Source organism: Sinohyriopsis cumingii, chromosome 12, assembly GCF_028554795.1.
Source record: "Sinohyriopsis cumingii isolate HCF-2022 chromosome 12, ASM2855479v2, whole genome shotgun sequence".
Classification (NCBI taxonomy): domain Eukaryota; kingdom Metazoa; phylum Mollusca; class Bivalvia; order Unionida; family Unionidae; genus Sinohyriopsis; species Sinohyriopsis cumingii.
Window position 1 is genome coordinate 56,071,132 of NC_142972.1, and position 20,052 is coordinate 56,091,183.

General features: G+C 33.3%; 1 protein-coding gene across 1 annotated transcript in view; it reads right to left on the reverse strand.

The window, feature by feature from the left end:
- Window positions 1-20,052, reverse strand: part of LOC149786503 (baculoviral IAP repeat-containing protein 7-like) — a 74,155-nt gene that overhangs the window by 49,093 nt on the left and 5,010 nt on the right. The window contains exon 3 of the mRNA XM_089976980.1: window positions 15,961-17,307. The gene's annotated coding sequence lies outside the window, so the exon portion shown is untranslated. The remainder of the gene's footprint in view (window positions 1-15,960; window positions 17,308-20,052) is intronic.

A 20,052-nucleotide genomic window follows, 5' to 3' on the forward strand; every position in this document is an offset into this window, starting at 1 on the left:
AATATAGAGACAGACATAATTTGTTTTATATAGATCAATCATTTTCATCTTATGTCGTCGCACACTTTAATGACAGTCCCATACTTTGCAAAACGTTTTATTTCAGCATACTGATATAGCTGATTCTGAGATGGAGCGTCTGTTATAAGGAACATATTCGATTCACCGTCTTAATACAATATATCCAAAAGGTCTAAATTAAATAAATTCTGAATACAAAATTTCGCATGTTCTTTCTTTAGTAAATTCTTTATTAAGTATATACATTTTCTTGTGCTCAATTGTTCTTGTTTCTAACTAGGATCATATTTATTCCACTGTAACTCAACTTATATAATTAAAGTTATCTGCATAATTTGTACGGTAATGTAAATAAGTAAGTATTATATGAAAGAAATGATATCTCCATTTAAAATATATTATTACAATATTTTTATGATGTTAGTTTTATCACTTTTTCATTATTTTAAATTTTTGTTCTTAGAAATTAGAATGATATTGAATTATCCTTAAATAATTGTACATGGGGACATAATTCAAATTTAACTAATTAATTAACATAGTTTAAAAAAACATAACACATTTTTTATTCACTAATTATCTACGGACATAAATTTTAAAAGAAAAAAATTAAATTTGTAGTATAATGTTCAATATTTTATCAAGTCAAAATATATTATAAATAATATAAATAATACATTATATGCAACAAACAAATAATAAAACTGTTTATATCAATTTATCCGTAAGGAAAAATATGCTACTTTACAAATAGTATTCTCTTAAATGTAAGTTTTTTAAATATCATAATGCATAAATTTAAACAAATCCGGGAGTCATCAACTAAAGCGATTCATTTTGCTATATAAAACAATCTTGCATGACATAAATTAATCAAACTAGGTTGAGTAGCACCTGATGTAGACTAACTCATAAGAGTGTGGAAGAAAACGAGTTTATAGATATGCCTATCCAAGCGAGCTAGATATTTGGTGATCTAATTAACTACCGAGGAAATGTGATTTAAGAGCCTTTCCCATGGATACAAGAAGGCAGCATTGGCCGGGTTTCAAACATACGAAACTTGGATTAGCAGTCAAACGTTCAGCTAAATGAACTACTCGGTTCCTGGTTCAGAAGACAACAGTTTAAACAGGCTTAGGATATGTTGCAAAACTAAGTTAGAAACATGCTATTATGCATATATTGGAAAAGGCACACGATGCCTTATTGTTGAAAATAGTACTTCTCATTACCATTACAACATGAATACGAAATAATTACGTAGCATTACATGCACAGAAAGCAACTTGAACAACACCTGGTGAATTTAGACATAAACCAGAAAAATATAGCTTTACCGTAGCAGTAGAAGGAAATTCCTGTACAATTACTCTAATTTGTACCAACAAATTCTTGTGATCATTAGCATCTACTCAAAGCCAGACTGTAAAGAATATGATTATATGCGATTTCGAATTTTTAGGACTTTTGTGATGTCTAATAGTGCTAGATGCAATGCACAAAAGGCTCGAAAATTTTTGACACATTGCATGAGAGAAGAGCGCTGATGATTTAAATATGTTACCGCAATGAGACACAGCGACCATACACATATATCCAAAATTTCTTCACTTACCAAAGAGAAACAAAGTATACAGCTTACGCATCGATTGTCTTACAATACATATGTTTTCGAGCATAATATGCTATTAAGACACTTGGTTGGATATAGCTTAGTTTTCTACGTTACAGAGACAAAAACTAGGTTATTTAGTGGCAAGGGAAATTGTGTAAAGTGCCTTGCCTAAAGGACACACTAGGTAGCCAGTCCAGCCTATTCCGACTGTAGGATTCAATCCTTCATCCTTTCGATGACAAGACCGGCAAACTATGTACGCAAGGGACAACTTTCATGCATAAGTTTCATGCCATATCAACCTTCCAAAAATCATATAATTGTGTATATTGTGATATATGACTGCCTGCATTTGTTTAAAGATTTAAAACTGTGTGTAACTTTATCTGTATTCATGCCGTTGTTTACCATTATAACATCAATCCATTATCAAAGTTAATTTATTGTACTGCATGAATGCCAATAAGAGATTTTAGAGTTAGGAATTATATGAGAATTCGTGAGAAAACGTCGGTTGTCAAAATAAATTTCATTAGCTAACCTAACAAAAAGTATCCATACAGGTAAGTAAATAACGTGCTATCGTAGGAACTTTAGTCTAATACAAAATGTGGGTTCCTAACTTTCATTATTGTACTGGTGGTGCTAATTACAGCAGCAATGGGGTCTGAGTGTGTGGATTGGTGGGGTTAGTCGCAACAATTGAGATAATTGGAAGAGGTCAAAGTTTAATCAACAAACATAATGTCAAAATAGAACCATTAACATACTGCTGTTTGAGACCTTGATAAGCTTACACAGTGGTACGTCAAATAAATTCAGTGATAAATGGCAATTAAAACAGAACACAGACACACACAGACACACGCACACACACACACACAGATGGCTCGCTTGGCGCTCAGAATCATAAGGTTAGTGTTAGGACTGGTCGGTCTCAGGATAATGTGACTGGGTGGGACATCATGCTACATGTCTGCGGCATGATACCCCAGTGCTAGAAAACACAATAAACTGCCACACTGCAGACATCGTAGCGATATGACTGAAAACTTGTTAAAGCTACGTTAAAAATCTAAATCACACACACACACATCCAGTTGAACATATAAATTTCTTCTGGCACTTCCATTCACTGTCAATGACTTTAATAATTATTCGAGTTTACACAATGATAGTAAATAGAAAGATAAGGTAGGTAACAAATATTTACAGTGGACAAGGTAGTTCAAGGTAGAAAGCATTTCAGTTTCGTGCCTTATAATAAGTATATACCACGAAACACGAGTATTGTGGTAACTAAATCTTTCCGTCACATTTAATTTCTTAAGGACTTAGATTGGGATGAATATCTGGATGAGGTCAAGCTGGTACTTCTATATGCATGATCAATTAATCGTACTAGTTTGCCAATCAAACTGAGATCTGCAGAACGAAAAGAAACCAGTAATACTGATGCCCTTTTAATACTCGGTGAAAGCATGAGAGTTCCTAAGGGGAAGCATTATTGTCAACTCCAAACTCCAACAATCTTCATAGCTAAAGAGAGTGTTTCAACCCCATGAATGCGAAAATACACCCACGACAAGGCATTTAACTTTTCCATTTGGTTGATAAAGGCAAAGTACCAATGATTTAGGGAAATTGGTATTCCGAAAGGAAAGAAATGATTCGGTGATCTTTGGCCATCGTACACTCTAGCTATCAAAAATATGTTTGATACGATGTCTTCATGAAGTAAATATTTAAGTACAAAGAATAACTGTTATACCAGTCGTAGGAAGATATGTAACAATATATTATATTCAGATACATTGTACAGGACTGCTGGACCACGACCAAGCAATGAAGACACATATGGTGTAAACCCAGCAGAATATTTGCGTCATATGATGCATTTGACTTAACCATTATATCAAAGACATTCTCCTCTCCTGTTTATGCTCCCTCTAACTTGACTAAATGACCCTTTAATTCTGAAAGATAGGTGGGTAACACTGATTCATTTCTTATTATCATTTAAGTGTGACATTTGAATCGCTAATATCAACTTTACAGTGGGTCATCAACGTTGAAACTATGTCGGTGTGTTAAAACTGCATTGTTTTGCCCCGAAAATATAGACCGAAAAATAATATATGTATTAAAATTACAAGAGGATGTTATTCATTATTTCCCTGAGATGTTGCCGATCCCGTGAAGTTCAATTACTTTAAGGAATGCATGACGACGTGGCACGGAATTGTTTTTGTAAGTGTACATTGAAATATGAATACATTTTATCATCCCAGGAGTGCAGAGTTTGAAACGCGCAGAATAAAACAAAACAATGCATACTTCACACTATTTTCCCATGTCTAGTAAGGTTATCCAAAATATTCTATTTTGCATTGATGCTAAGGTTTCTAATACTGAGGTACAATACGCATTTACCACCCCATGAGCTAGGTCTTCCGTGCAACGTATGGTTATTAGGGACACGGAAGTTGGTATAATCAAGCTAATTGATAATAATTACTAACATAAGTACAAAAGTAAAGAAAACAATAATAAATATTGCTGACTGCACCAATAAAAATAACAGTTTATCTTAAACATTTTGCTCCTAATAGTTTCTGTCAATTTTTTTTATAGGTATCACATATTTAAACATTATCCAGTAAAACCGTACAAAGGACGGCCTGATTATTTCTACTTCTATTTTAAACCAAAACGACTTGAAAGAGACAGCCACGCACACATAAAATCGTCTTCATGCAACCAGCACATTTTCTTTAAATACTTTTCTAAATTTGCTTATTAGCCACCCAGTAACCTATAATTACTAATATAACAATGAAATAATCCGGGACATAATCTGCGGCTACATAAATGTTTGCATACAATATACGACTCATCAATTTATAGGTCAATAACAAATATTTCTCAGCATCAGCATCAAGATGACACAACGAATTTCAAGCTTTTATTAATGTGGAAGTAATCATGTAAAGTTTTGTAATCTCAACGATTATTCTGTTTGATTTGATTGTCTCCTCTCTGTTTTGTATTTGACTTTTGAAGAAGGCTCATTAGAGTTGACACAGCTCAGGCTACTTAGAAACTAGTTTTGCACTGTTCGTTATCAATTTGTTGCATTTATTTTGATCAATCCCAGACACGCATGATCCCTTGCGGAATCCAGTGCACTTGGAAGTACTGTTATTTGCCATATGATATACATAAAATCAATTTTGAAAGACCAGCAAACTTCTGACAAACAAACAGAGATACACATTCTATGCTTTGATGGATATCAAACTCATATTAAATTTGTCCAGGAGAGGGATGACAGTGTTAAATTTGTCTAAATGTTTTATATTTTCTTCCGTAAATCTGGCTAGCATACATTTGCAACAATTTAAGATAATGTGCAATACTATTTTAACATTACACAAATTCTCTATTATAGATATCTTAAGGGAAACAATACACATTCACATGTGATGATATCCACTTTTGAAAAGCACAGATAAATATCTGATATTGATAAAAGTAACTTCAATCTGGGCAAAATAAATTCTGAATTAAGTTGGTGGTACTGGAAGTATAAATATGTGTGCAGATGGTTAATGAGAAAACTAAATCAGGCAAGTAATTGGCTGGACTTTCGTGTTGCAGGATATCAATATTTAAATATGTTACTAGGCTAAATGAAAGCTTTAGATCATAAATGGTTTGTATTTTATGTGGACTTGCTCAAAATAGAAAATTTATTACACAAAGTATCTCCACAGTATCGATCAATATCAGATAGATAAATGGAACATATAATTTAAATCAAGTTTACGACAAGGATGAAAACAGTATGTCATTGATCAAGAACTATGTAACATATTCAAAAGTGACATTTTGGGGTGATGCTGTTTGTGGGGACAGTATATTTCGATTGACGTGTGATAATGTTATACAGATGGGTAGTATATTTGAATACAACAAATATTTCTAAAAAAAAAACGATCTGCGACAGAAATGCTGAAAAGCATCGCAGAGGAAATTAACAGCTAATAATTTGTACTAATCATGCTAAAGGTTGCATTAGCTGCTTTTAGGTTAGTATGAATTGTTTATAAATGTGCCAACTTTGACAAGCTTCGCTCTATTATGCTCGTTGCATTGTTTACACTTGGAGCAACAATGTAAATGACCTACTAATGCCAAGTTAGTGACATGTCATGATGAATACGAAAACAATGACTAGTACTCTTAAATATTATTAAACAATTTATCAGACTACCAATAATTCCTGGTATTGCTTCTGTTACGTTTTCGCTAACAGAAAGACATAATTACACGGACAAGTCGCTGAGCGACAATAGCAATCATTAATTACGTGAACGGCAAAGCTTAGTTGTACAAAAACATCACACATTACAGTTTAACGAGTGACAAAATGTGAGTGACTATGTGTGCATTAAATGTGATATAGACTGAATGCAGAAGCTTTGCTCGTTTACATTATTATCTGCCCAACCTTTCCGATAAACAAGACTTTTACCCCACAAACTGTTTCCTCGGGGATGAAAACACGATGATGATAGATCCAGAAAATAAACTAAATAAGTATCTGGAGTTACTGCTTAACATTTACCAACGTGCAAATATTTTGTATATAATTGATTACTGTGGCTATTACAATTATTTGGAAAGAATAAAAACTAATCTAACCATACGTTTGTTTAGCATCAGGCATTTTGAAACAACTGTATGGGTTTTCTGCAAAATTTTAACTGTAATCAGAAATAAAATAACCCTTTTGATAGTGTTCTGCAGCAGTGACATACACCCAATAGAAACGGTCTTCACTAGAACTAATTTCGTTCAAAATGATGTATAATACGTCTGTTGATAAGTTGAAACAAAGCAGACAAAATGACCTTTAATTGAGTAAGAGCTTTTCGTTCACTAAATATTCATCATATAGCGGGGTTTTAATCTGCGTAATTTCATTTCCGGTTAATTTCCCTGGGATGGATGAAACGGCCATTTTACACCTCGAATTTCTACGTCATTTTAATCACGCATTTTATGATTCCTTCGTAACTTTCCTTCTTCTTGGTCAGTCTTGAGTAAATAAAGTTTTGACCTTAATTAGATCACCATTCAGAGCATTTTTAAAATCCAAAATCTTTGTAAAACACTGTGGGTTACTAAATATGATGTTCATTGGTAGTCACTAATGTCATGAAAGTTCTTTCTTTCCTTCATATCAACGCAAAACATTTCTGTCTCAATATAGATTGACATATGTATCAGTTGTAACCTATATTAAGTTAACACCATATTTGTTTTTCTCCCGTGGAACGTGTGTTTGCATGATAAATAAATCTATAGCGTAATTACTATTTCTTTTGTAAACATATATGGGTTGATTTGAACTCTATCGTCGTGTAGTCTTTATCTGACCATTTAATTGTAATACTGTCATGGACGAGCATGTACGTAATGTCAATGCAATATGTATCAATGAAAATATACTCGATGTAGTTGCGAAGTACAGCCTTACCCGATGTTGGTTTATTTTCGTCTCTAGCTATTTCAACTTATCGAGTTCTGTTAACGCAATGATGCACGGGCAAAGTGCAGTGAGAAACCCGATTACCTCAAGCTCTGTGGCTGTGGAGTTTCAACCACAAGCAGGGCACTTGTAGAGCTGTCCTTTTTTATAACAATATGACGACTTTTGTCAGAAAGCTATCCAATTTTCCTGTCAGACCTATGTTATATATATATATATATATATATATATATATATATATATATATATATATATATATATATATATATATATATATAACTGTACTATTTTTCAAGGTAGCAATTTTCATAACTGAACAACTAAATGCAAGACTGCATTGTATACATTAAATGATGCGTAATGTTCGTGTTCGTATAATTCAATGACATAATTCTTATAGGACACGGATTCATGTAATATTGTTGTTATTATCATAAAAATAATCTCTGTACAATAGTTCTGGTGAAATGAATTAAAGTGTAACGAAGGTAACGTAACTTAATGTATTGTAATCACATTTAACCTTGTCTCGTGTACTACTCGTCTGTCATACCTTAAGATGTTCTTTTGATGAGGAGTCGTTGAGCTGTGTGGTTTCGTGCAGCCAGTATGCTGCCGTCGATGGAGAAGTTGGCTCAAAGAAAGGAATTGGTTTTCTTGCAGTATTATAACAAATCTTTGGGACTTAAGGAGGCTTTTGAGGGACGCTTTGGCAGACTGTTAGCGGCGGGTTATGCGCGGCAGCTCCTTGACAATGCGACGAGAGCTGTGGAGCCGGAAGTATGTCGTGATAGGTGTAGGCCATGGCGTACACGTGTTCCATTTCTTGACTCAATATTCACTATCACTATACGAGTGAATATTAGCTAAACACGTCGATCTTACTTTTTGTACAAAATTCTTTACATTGATCACCATTTGTAAAGAATAATAAATTGTTCATAGTAGTACCTAAGTCCCATACTTTGATACCTTTTTTTATTCTTTATCACGCACAGTTCATATTTATGTGTAAATGCTATAGTGATTATCCGTGGTGATAGATTAAATATAACTCGTATTTGTTTCATACCTTGACGCTTATTTGATTATTCGTTGTAGTTACATGTCTTGATTAGATCCATTCTGGAACGATATGATTTCTTTACATCAGTTGTTGAACTAGGTATTCCCCATTCAGTTAAAGCCATTGTTGGGCTTTATGCGCACGAGTATGGTTTCAAATTAGTTCATCGTTCAATTGCCTTATAAATAAACATCTCATTCACGAACTTGCACTTAGTGATTTCGCTAAATCCAACCCAACAAGGCTTCGTCCTGTTACACTACTAATCAATCGTTAAAGATGTATTTTAAATTATTATTGGAATAACGCATCCCTATATAGTATTCCCAAAACAATCAAAAACAAATACATTTTCTTTCTATTCGATGAAATGTTATAAATCAATATGATTATAAAAAATAACGAAAGACATTGTTGACACTGAATCGCATTTCTTAATTATTTCCACGAGATGTGAGTTAGGAATTCTTGATCATAACTGAAAACATGAACGAATTTTTTAATTTAAATATTTTCAAAAGTCAAAGATGATAACAATCACCTGAGAAACAGAATGTTTGCTTATTGTCTCCAATTGTCCAGTCTCCATTAGAATTTTCATTGATTTTGTAAACACAACAATTTAGGTTTACCTTTTCAGCCAAAATCCGATTTATATCGTGCAAAATAATTCATGCACTTTTAAGGTTACACTCAGACTTGTATCCGAACTTCTAGGATGTCAAGTTTCCGAGAAATGTTAACACTTGTTATGGATAGATGGGGAGCGCTTGTATCACAAGGTAATTTACTTATTTTTCTAACTAAAGGTTTAACGACTGAGATCGTTGTGGGTCCATGGCATTTATAAATTAGGGACGGAAATATGGAGAAAATTAAAGACCTGACGCTACTACCGCATCATTTTTTAATCATGCGAAAAACATAGCGTCGATTACATATATCTTACATAAATTATATAATTTCTTATTAGTACATAGGTGTAGCCTGACAACACATTTAGATCAGCAGATAATCAGACATATATTGAAATTAGGCAGGATTTATATTTAATATATAAAAAAAAAACGTATTTCATACCGATTAAGAAACACATGTAAATATTCATAGACAAATTCATTTCATTGCAATGCACAATGGTATCCACTAAAATAAAATTACACTAACCTGCCAAATAGATTCCTGTAGGTATAGAAGAAAAAATATATAACGTGCGGGATAGCTGAAGCAGAAGTGCGTCAGAAAATAAAGCAAGATCTATAATAAGGGGTATGGTACACGTTGCCATAAGATGACTAAACACATAAAATAGAAGTTCGTGTTTCCAAAGAAATTCCTTTCATGTGGTAAGTGGTATACATACCAATATGAGTCACACGGAAGTTTTTTATTTAACTTATTTTAGTATGTACTCTTATTATGTCTTTCCACGTAATCCAAAATGTTACGCTATCACGCACTCAAAGTTGTCAAAGAAGAAACGAAACACATTTGTGCAAATACTTTCATTGTCGTTACGTTTATAGATCTAGCGACTGTATAACATATATAGGTGAAATATAAAATGATATGCATAAGACATGGTATTCTTTCTTTTCTACCTGTTATATCGGATGGAGTCCTTGATATTGTGAGATCCGACTCTCAATCTCATTGTTCATATGACAAAGCCTAGTTTAATAAAATGTCTCAAACGTTTGTCGTCAAATTACGATTTCGCAATATCTGGCTTGAGACACTTCCGATTATAATCGAATTTAATCGAAATAATACATCTAGAAAACTAATTTTATATGTATTTTTCCGCCCATTTATTACATGAAATGATGAATAGTTTCAGGCGGATAAAACATCCGTATCCTGAAAAATAAGTTGTTACTATCAAAGATATCACAAATATTTGTGCTTTCTGGTACCAAGAGAAGGAATACAAGTAATATGTAGGATGTTAACAGGATAACGTTCAGATACAATTTCCAAACACACACACACACACACACACACACACACACACACATTCACAGAAAATAAATACTTTGAGCACAGGTTGAACAGTTGATTCACATGATACGAGATGTACTAAATATCAGCAAACCAAGAGAAAAACAAGGTTTAAAAATATAAATGGTTACCACAACGACACCGCTATGTGGTTTTGGGCAATGCATTTTCATCCAATAGCCTCAGCACTAAACAACTGGTATTCCTGTTCTTTAGAACACCAAATCCATAGCAACATAAATGATCACAGATTTGGCGTGGTACGAGACAAATGTAACTGAATAATGCAAAAACAAAAAGCGTCTAAATAATTTTGCTGCTAGTAGCCCTAAATTGTAAAGCCAATATCATAGGCCGATAATTAGTAAAACTTTGTCTCCCGATTGGTTAGTCAGTGGTGGCATTCCCATAACGGCTAATTTGTAACTTCTTGGATTTCAGTGATTGGTTGATAGCTCCATATCGACACTATACATCATGGTAAATGAGACGGAGAGTCCGTCATTAACATTTTGAATACTAGTTGTGTTGTTTCACGAGGACTGAAAGTGTGATGCATTTTTCAGCAAACTAATTACGACACATTATCTGAAAGGTTCTCTGGTTTTAAATCTCTAGGCTGCGTACTAAATTGACAAATAAAATAACCTTGAACATAACCTCGGAGCATGATTATTCAAAAATATTAATGGATAGGCCTATTGTTCAAAAGATTCTGATATATGATCTGATAAAAAATTGAATCAATAATGCCTCTATGCAATTTAATGGAAGTGTATGAAATAGCTTTCAGCAAGCAATTAAAATAGTAGATCTTTTAAAAGAAACCTTGCCCTTGGAACCTTGTACGAAAACAATGAGCAGTTTTGCCTGATTGAAAATCCATGTATCTATATTATAAAAACGTTACATTATTCCACCGAATATTACATATTACGCAGACATATAAATTTACCCAATTAACCTATTATCATTGAGCCTCAGAAACAAGACTTGGATTGTATTAAAGACGGGGATTTGTCTGGAAATTTTTTATCGAGTGAAGTAAGAGTGGATGGATGCTTAAATGAAGCAACAACTTCGTTTAGTAGTTGAGATCATTGAAATAGTGTAACAGTATAAAAACCTTGAGGAAAAAGGTATCTATCTAACCGAGAAGGTCAAATTGTTTGTAAACAGTAAGCAACAATAAGCATACGAAACTGTTTACAAACAGAATGTCATTCTATGTATCTCCTTTTCCCATATGACTATACAGAATATGATGGAAGAAGCTACAATTCGATTGTGAATTCCAAGAACAAACATATTCCTTTTCGATGGTTGATTAACACCACTTACTGCAGTACAAAATATCTTCCCTTAATGGAGGCCCCTATTGAATGAAACATCATTAAGATCGTCACTTTTGCTTACTTTTCAGACTGCATGCGTTAACTTTGTACTCTTTGATTTCGGTTAATTTTGTCTTCTAAGAAATTAGTCTCATCGGAATGTTTGTTTTGCAAACTTCGGCTACAAAATGTCTTGCCGCGTGTGTAATATTTATAAAGACAAGGAATTCATTTGATGCGTTTGTTCACAATAAAGGAACAGTTCCATGCTAAGCGATACTGTATTGAATTGAATCTAAAGTGATAAATGCTTTTCTATAATAAACAATTTACTACTTCTGTCAAAGGCCATTTATCGTGTCACCTTAATACTTTTAGGTACTTGATGTCTAAATTGGTAATTCAGTTATGGGGCAGAGTACGGCAAAATGGTATTAATTACACTATTAAACCAGTAAACACATACTAGATCAATATTGCATGAAATATTTGCATTATCCCACAGAAGGTTATAAACTGACAATGAATGCCAACACCAACCTTACCAGCTTATGGGTGATCTAGGTATCTAGGTTCTAGATGGAACCGTACATATTGATGAAATATTGTATTCCTAGATAACGTTCTTCTGATTTCATTGCAACTCGAAATTAGGGTCTTTAGGTGAAGAAGCTAAGTGCATAAAAATCATAGGAAATGTCGCAAATCTTCCTGAAAGCGATTCCATTGATTTAAGCATTGCATAATCTAAAATCGCTTGAGTAAACTAGATTGTATTATGGAGAAAGACTAAACGTCTGTCAGATACATACTTAAATAATGATCTATTTCAAGAATTATATAAATCGCACTCAAGTGACTAAAGTAATTCGGTTATGACAATCAATAGTTAGGCTCTATACGTCTCATCTAGTATAGATTTACATTTGCCTAAACATGTTTTGTTTTTTCATTGTATTGTCAACGGTAAATAATAACAACTTGGTACATAAACAGCAGTTGTTACAAGTACTAACTAGATAAGAGGGAGCTACGGAAGTAACGCCTATCAAAACAGTGGAAAAAATTGACAAGCGAGTACATGTATTTATCTTAACTAAACAAGGATGCTTACCCAATACGGTCGTGTATATATATATATATATATATATATATATATATATATATATATATATATATATATATATATATATATATATATATATATATGAATATGAAAATCCAATTGGCAAAGTTCCATCTTAGGCCAAATACAACAATATGTATAGTTATATTTACATTGAAACAATATTTAAGGTATGTATGTCAGTATACACATTTTTATTGTTTTGGTTTTTGTCCGGACGGATTTAAATGAAGCACAGAATATAGAATAAGCATAATTTGCATCCTATATTTAACTTCGATCAAAATACATACTTTTCTCAATGTTTTCCTCATGCAATATTTGTTCCTTCAAAATTTTAGTGATTTTATTTTTCTTTAGATGCAGTCTTCGCCGTTAAAACCAGTGTGGGTCAGGTAACCAGAACATCACATATTGTTTTATTTGGTCTTATTTATGTCAAAGATATAATTAAAAACCAGATATAAAATGATGTATTGAAACCCATACAGCCATGAATTTGGTTTTAAGAACTAAAGAAATAGGAATTCATTTAAAGTAAGCAATCAAGCAGTAAAAGGTACATATTAGATGTATATAGTCACGGTGATGTTTTTGATTCTACCTAAATAGTAAGATTAATCTTATATGATAAACGGTTATAAAACTTAATGACCTTATTTCGAAGAATATATAACACAATCAATATTAAACAATAGTTTTCAAACATTCAGTAAAATATTAATGACTGCAAGACTATACGAGTATCATATTATATATATATATATATATATATATATATATATATATATATATATATAGATAGATAGATAGATAGATAGATAGATAGATAGATAGATAGATAGGTAGGTAGGTAGGCAGATAGACATATATTCATTGCCTCATTAAAAGAACTACGTACGATACATTTCTAACGTTAGTAATTTCTAGCTTTCTGTACAAGTGTTTTAATGTAAGGATATGATATGGTTTTATATAATATGAAATAGTCATAGAGTTTTTGATCGCATACATTTGGGGTGAAATAAATGGTTGTTTCAACATAACAAGAAAAGAAAGATAACCTTTCTTTTGATTTTATCACAATCACTTTCAACATCTAAACAATTGAAAAATAAATACTTCGTCTTTCATGTTTGTACAGTCATTGAAAACATTACAATATGAATATTTTCAGGCTTTATATCAACTCTGTGTAACTATTATGATTACCATGAATTTTATCAACTTGACAGATACTCTAGGGTTCCTCCTCTTTTCAAACTAAAATGGTAAGAGGCACGCAGAGTTAAAGCTATCATAAAATAGCTTTGATAGGTATAGTTTAAGTACTTTTTCAAATTCTAATGTGCATCATAATTATTCTGTCATCTTTATTCTCTTAGTCTCCGATTTCTAGTCATCTACTTTCTCCGGTTCATCATTTATACATTCTTCAAACTCCCTATCCCGGTAGAGTACTCAACACCATGGAAAAAAGTAAAATGCAGATCAATATTCATTAAAGGTATTTTGCCAGGTTAATTATAATCTGTTTTTAAAATTGTGATATTTTCCCGGTACCCTGGCGCAAACATATTCCAAGATAATCTGAATTGCCTTCTGATTATTTCTTTAAGTAATGCAGAGAACTAGGCTTAACGTAAAGTACACATATGCAAAGAGACGGGCGAGTGTGAAAAATAAAATGTTTATAAATCAAACTTAAAAGCTTTCCTTTGGATCTTATACACTGTAAAACGTAGAAAACTATTAATACCACGTTATCGGAAATAGATTTAAGTTTAGTATGCTCGAGTTATTTACATATTCCGAAAAACTTATCCTTTTGGTGAAGTAATCCAAAGGTAATCATTTCCATGCATTGATCTATTGTGCTGCTAACTTTAAATGCAGCTCGCTAATGACGAGACTAATTGGTTTGCTTACTTAATAAACGAACCAAAATGAAAAGGAATGTTGTTTAGATTCAGAACTTGCAATAAGTCAGGTTCCGGCCTAACGCACGCCCTCCAACCTCGTCCACCCACAAATGTACTCGCTACTGGAATGCTTAGCGTTTGCTGGTGACACTTGTTCGTTCGTCATCGTGAATCATAATGATAACATGGAACTAATTTGCACAGTTCATGTGTGCAATGAGTTCTTTTCTGTTTTTAAAGAAAATGTTATTTAATCTAAGAGCTAATTTTAATGTTTATCAAATAAACGCTGATACATGTACTCGATATTCATGCTGTTCACATTTATATCAGTAGAACAATTTTCAATACAACATATTCCTATATATACAGGAACATTTTCAAAAAGAAATTACATTGATTAATTAGCTATTTATCCGCATCAAGCTTGTTGCTCCATCTTCCATCTAATTCATCTGCATGCAAAATGAATTCATCCAAGATATATTTTAGATAAACGTCAGCATGTTTCACTTTCAAAAAGTATTGTTTTGTATAGTCTGAACAGACCTGTGACCTGTGGTGGTGCGCGGTATTCATATGAGCGATGTTTGAATTCTTAGGATTTATGAATTTTATGAATATGAAAACAATGAAATCTTGAGACCAATAATAAGCATGTATTTCAACTGATATCATCCTTTATTATTCGAATGACAGAGGTTTAATTGATAGATGTTGACATCAACTACGATTCTTATCAGATGATAAAAAGAAAACGGAAGATAATGGAAAGTCTCTTATTACAGACAATTGTAACCTGTAACTAGGAGGTTTACAATCAGGTGAATACTTTTCAGTTTCCGTAATTAAGCTCTCCGAGCTATATTCCAGTTTAATTAAAATTAGAGTCACTCTGAAATGTGTGAATATGCGACTGGCACATTAAGCTAGACAAAACAAGAAACTGTGATATAGTGCCTATTCAAGAGACTGTTGAAATGCATATGCTGTTATAAAAAATATATTTTATGGCCGAATACATTCTCTTACACTTTTCCCCGCATTGTCTTTCAAAGGAAACGTATAGGTACTTATTTAAGTACCTGCCTACCAATCTAACTACAGTTTGTTACGTACCTATTTACTCGTATGTACTAAAGCAGTGGTTCCCAATTTTTTTCGGTCCACCGCCCCCTTGGTTATCATGAGCGCCCCATCTTACCCCTAAAAGCATTACTAAACATTAGCATCCACCTCGGTGCCCCCCCGGGGGGGGGGGGGCGGTACCGCCTACTTTGGGAACCACTGTTCTAAAGCATACGGTATATCTTACCTGGTGAAACGAGAGGCATTTTCTGCAAAACGGACAATATAATCCAGAAATGAAACACCCCATCAAATCCCTGAAACCTTTGCAAGAATTATTGTATTCTGAATGAAATTGGATATATACTTCTCACATCCGTGAATGATTTTGGTGTTAAAACAAAAGTTATTCTTATATCACTGTATCCAATATGGCTGATTTTGTTTCATCTTCGATAAAATCAGACTGAATGCTCCGCAATAGAATTCACACTTACATGTGATAATACCGGATATATTACACATATTCTGTAAATATTGTTTAAAGCCACTGGAAAATAGATGAATAATTTCAGGAATATAATGCACCAATTAGATGACACAATTGATTCAAATATATTCCACACATTGTCATATAATTTGGATATTATGCTTGGCCATTAAAATCTATGATAAACCAATATTGAACAACTCCATTGAATCTAACGTAATTCCGGTGAGAAACGTTGAGACATACATGCATATACAGGTGAAAGATAACTCTATTCAAATACATATTTCCCAATATGGTCTCTGGCACGAAAACACATTTGCTTGGCAAAGAACCAAAGATTTGCTTTTATCACAGACACGCTCATATTTCAGTTGATATTTCAAAATAATTTACCCACATATTACTAAATATCTATACATGCACTTAAAAGAAATACAATATTGTAGATGTTAAGAATGTATCCTTTCTTTACTGTCTCAGGTTTCCAAGAAGGAATGTACATCCTTGCTCTGCACTTTCAAGAAGTAAATTCGTCTCCTCGACTCCCTTTTCGGATAGATCCATGCACTCCATAAGTTTGCGTTAAACGCCAACTTGAACCCAGAACTGGCCACACATATTCCATTCATTTAAACATATATTTCTTTTGATCTTATCTTTAGAGATCACAAATCGATAATCCAAACCATGCCTGCATTTTTCCGATTACAAATGGGACCATTGGTGCATGCTTTTATTTTCTTTGTTTTACTTTGTGTTTCGGAGAGTTATTTCCACATTCTCTTTTCTAAACTCAAGCCTCAAATACATTATTAATCAAATCCGTTAAAGACTAATGTTTGATATACGTATTGAAAGTGCGGATATTGTTGCAAATACAAAACCATACCTTGATGTGTTTTGTAAAGTAAGAGTTCATTAAACTTTGCACTGATGGTTAGCAGAAGCAGGGTTTGTTTCTAAATTAATTTTTATGAAAATGTAGGCATTCCCATCAGGATTCTGACTTTTAAGACCTTTTCTTCTTTTTGCTTTCTTATCCACTGTGCGTTTAGAGCGGGCATGTCTGATGATTCTCTCATTGGATTTTGTCGAAATATTCTGAAAACAGAACAAATACACAAGATGCAGTATGCAAAGTAAAACGTAACAAGTAAATAAATTGAAACTAAATCGTAATTTATAGATAATGTTATGATTTTCATGATATCGGAAATCAATATATTTTAGGACTGGGAAATATAATAAATTTATTAATACAGCACTAATATAGGAGCTGATTTTTTTCTCCCGGAAATTATTCAACATCTCCCTTACAGTACCAAAGACACAAATGTGATAATACAATCAAAATTAAATTGTCATAAAATTAGCTAAGGTTTTCTTCGGTCTCTATTTTACAACTTGATTTGCACACTGTAGCGGTGTTTTTATCCAAGGACGGGAAGGTAACCCACTGTAGCCTAATGTGAGGAGTATGAGAAAGAAGAGAAACCAACAACTTCAACTAGAATTTTGAGTTAAACGTTATACTGGAATACATTTTTTATAAACAATAGGTCGGGCTTATATCCTACTGGCTGGGTACACTCATGCTTGTCTCCTTTTGACCAATAAAAACGCGAGAAATTTGTCAGAGTCATTTTATGATATATTGACTTATATTGCTGATAAAATCATGATGGACGACGATATTTACCATCTGCATACTGGTTTTGAAGCAAACTGTCAGATAAACGTGTTGTCATAAATTAATTATGTCAATCTGAGATTGGTTTTCCTTCTTTTTTCTTTAGTCTGTTGTCTAAGATACAGTTCCCTTTGCTCTGTGTAGGTGAATAGACGTGTAGGTAAGTATGTGTGCAGGTAACTTAGTTGCCTGGTTGGCTAGTAGAATTTAATGCATATTGAAACAGGACAAAACAACTGTGTATAAAAGACAATTACAAGACTCGATCGTTAATGGCATAACTACACTTAAATGTATAAATCAGCTGTTACTGCGTTAAACTGTAGTCCATGAGAAAAGCATTAATATTTGTACCCTGATCTTTTCTTTCCGATTTGATATGCAGTGACTAATGTTATATAGTTTCAACAGAAAGTAGCAGCGGCGTTATAGCCTAAAAAAATATTTTGGTAGCTCCGCCTTTGGGTTTTATAGTAAGATTGCAAATCAAACAAGTGTCATTGGATCGATTTCGGAAAGATCACTCGCACTCCATGCCCAGTTCAGATGCAACTGTTAACGGATTCTTGATTATGTCCAAGTTAGTGCATTACATTAGTAACATAGTCGAGGAACATTTTAAATTATATCCAATAAGCTGGATTTCGTCACTAATATGGAAAACTGAAAGAAATATATAAGGAACTTAATAATAGTAAAAGTCATACAGGTCATGTAAGCGTTCACAACCGGCTATTTCAGTAATAGGTGTCATTGTTTAGAATTTTATGTTACATATCTTTAAATGGCGAATATTAACTTTATTTGGACCCTCACGCATCCATATTCCTCTGGAATGTCATTATATCCACACCCCGAGCAGCACATAAGCCAAAAGCAATGTTAAAGTACGTTGACGTTTTTGGACGAGATCAAACTCAAAGTATGATATGATAATCCGGGCTGAATGTCGCTTGATGAGTTGTCACAACGAAAGTTACGCATGTTGATAAACAAATTTTACCAACCCAGTTTGGGACGATTAGACTTGATATGCTATTTTCTTGACCCAGTTTAGTACCTTACCACCACTGTAACGGTCCATAGCAATCGATACTACTAGTTTGTAAGTTTCTTTATGATAGTTAAGTTGCAGAGCATTATATACTCAGGATTGAATAGACCTTCCTTCAACAACATTACTATTACATTTTAAAACATCAATTTATATTTAATTTAGGATGAGTAAACGAACGTACATCACCTGTATGACTTTTGCTGTAGTATTGTCATACAGTGAACAAACGTCCATTATTTTGATAATTAAGCATCCTGTTTGCATTACATATCAATACAGTAAAACGTTAATCATTAATCCTTGACATTTTCCTATTATCTTTTCTGTAGCGCAGGCCAAAGATCCACTGGTTTAGCCATGTAAATTGTGAAATTCTAGCCATCATAAACTTGTAAAAGTGACAGAACTTCAACTGATAGACGTTTCTTATAGGAATTACAAACATTATCATTATTATTATTAATAGTAGTAGTAGTAGTACTAGTGGTAGTAGTAGTGGTTGTGATGGTGGTAGTAGTAGTGGTGGTGGTAGTAGTTTCTGGATAAAGGTTATTACAAAATTGGTTTTGTCAAACATTATGGTTATTATTAAATTAGCTCAGAAATTTAGTGTGCATCAGTGGTAGCAGAACTCTGTGCTAAAGGATTGGACGTGAAGTCTTAAGATACAATATTATTAATCTTGAATTAATGCCAAAATGTATATGTATTTGTTGTTGTTCTTGTCATTTTGGACTTAGCGCTATTTTTCAGCTATGCATGGCAGCCAGTATCACTGGAGGATTAAGAACTCGGGGTAAACCTCGGCAAGTTCCACCGACTCACGGGACGCTCGTGGCAAACTTTCCCACATACCGACACTGGCAGAGCCCGAGACACGAACCCTGGCGGATTGAGGTGAGATGGCAGTGATCAGTAAAGGCGGGAATTTTGGACCACTGTATCACACAGGACCCTGTCTAAGTATGTCTGTGTCTTGAACTAAAGCTTAAAACTCCTCACCCCTCTGATATGCTTGACTGTACAGCTGTATAGCTGTATAGTATATTTGTTCGAAGGTATAGTAGCGTGTCTATAAATACTTCTACCCGTGCTTACC